General features: G+C 46.6%; 1 protein-coding gene across 2 annotated transcripts in view; it reads right to left on the bottom strand.

Annotated features, from left to right (window-relative positions):
• SUGCT (succinyl-CoA:glutarate-CoA transferase) overlaps window positions 1–1382 on the bottom strand; it is a 712177-nt gene that overhangs the window by 165701 nt on the left and 545094 nt on the right. The window lies entirely within an intron of this gene.

Genomic DNA, 1382 nt, shown 5'->3' with positions numbered 1-1382 from the left:
CCTGAGCTTGCACTCCAGTTACACAGGGTGAGGACTCTGCATTCCACCCTTGAAGAGTCCTGCAAGTCAGGGTGAGCCCCCTGTCCCTACCAGCCCCCATCTTTTTGAATTACACTTTGGGCCACTAAGTCTGGCCCTGCCTACCTCTTCTGGCCTCACCCTCCCTAACCCCTCTAAGAGCCTGGACTGAGGCCACCTGAGACATTCACCTGAATTTTGCAGATTACATAGATACTATCTTTACCTCTCCAAAGGCCTTCACATTGCTGTCATCCGGCCATGCCAGCCACTCGCAGGCTGCCATCTTACCATCTCTCCTCCATCTTCAGGACTTGCTCATGCTGTACTTCACCTTCAGTGCCCATCTGAGCATCCCACTCATCCTTCAAGATTCAGCTCATTAACCTGGAAAGTCTTGACTGACTCTACCAGTCAGAGTATCTTCCTATCTGTTTTCAAAAACTCTTGAGCACATATCAAGCATAGCATGTATGACATCAAATTGGAATGTCTGTTAACTTCTCTGCTGGGTATTCTCAGAGGCCCTGCACATGGCTGGCACATTGCGAGCACTGAGGGAAAAGGCTTGTTGGCTGTCTGACTAGCTGAATGATTGAGCAATAAGATGCAGTATGAGCCATCATCTCAGACCACGGTGAAGGAAAGGCCACAAATCCTTGAGATGTCCCTGTTCTCCAGTAGCTAACACACTGCCTGCTTGGGGCATGTTACCAGGTAGTTAAATGAAACTGAACCATACAATTCTCATCTTGACCATCTTTATTCATTCAGCCATCAATTTTTTTGAGATGCAGTCTCCTTCTGTCACCCAGGCTGGAGTGCAGTGGCGTGATCTCGGCTCACTGCAACCTCTGCCTCCCGGGTTCAAGTGAGTCTCCTGCCTCAGCCTCTTGAGTAGCTGGAATTACAGGCTCCTGCCATGACACTCAGCTAATTTTTGTAATATTTTTTAGTAGAGACAGGGTTTCACCATGTTGGCCAGGCTGGTCTCGAACTCCTGACTTCAAGTGATCCACCCGCTTCAGCCTCCCAAAGTGCCGGGATTATAGGGTGAGCCACTGCATCTGACCCAGCCATCAATTACTGAGCATTTATTACATACCTGCATTTCACTGGGTACTGTGAAAGCAATAAACCAGGTAAGCCAAGAGTCTAGCGTCTAAAGAAATAACAGACTTATAAACAGAAAAGAGTCATAGAGGTTGGAATAAAATGCCAAGTACTTTTTGTAGGCAAGATGGGGAAGATTTAAATAGGGAGTTGAGTTTCAAGTAAGATTTTGAATAAGTATATGAATACACACTTTTTTGAGCCTTTTGGCTGTGTGTGTGTTATGTGTGTGTGTGCATATGAGTGTGTCT

Source organism: Mandrillus leucophaeus, unplaced genomic scaffold (assembly GCF_000951045.1).
Source record: "Mandrillus leucophaeus isolate KB7577 unplaced genomic scaffold, Mleu.le_1.0 Scaffold472, whole genome shotgun sequence".
NCBI classification, from domain to species: Eukaryota; Metazoa; Chordata; class Mammalia; order Primates; family Cercopithecidae; genus Mandrillus; species Mandrillus leucophaeus.
This window is presented reverse-complemented; position numbering and strand designations above follow the sequence as displayed.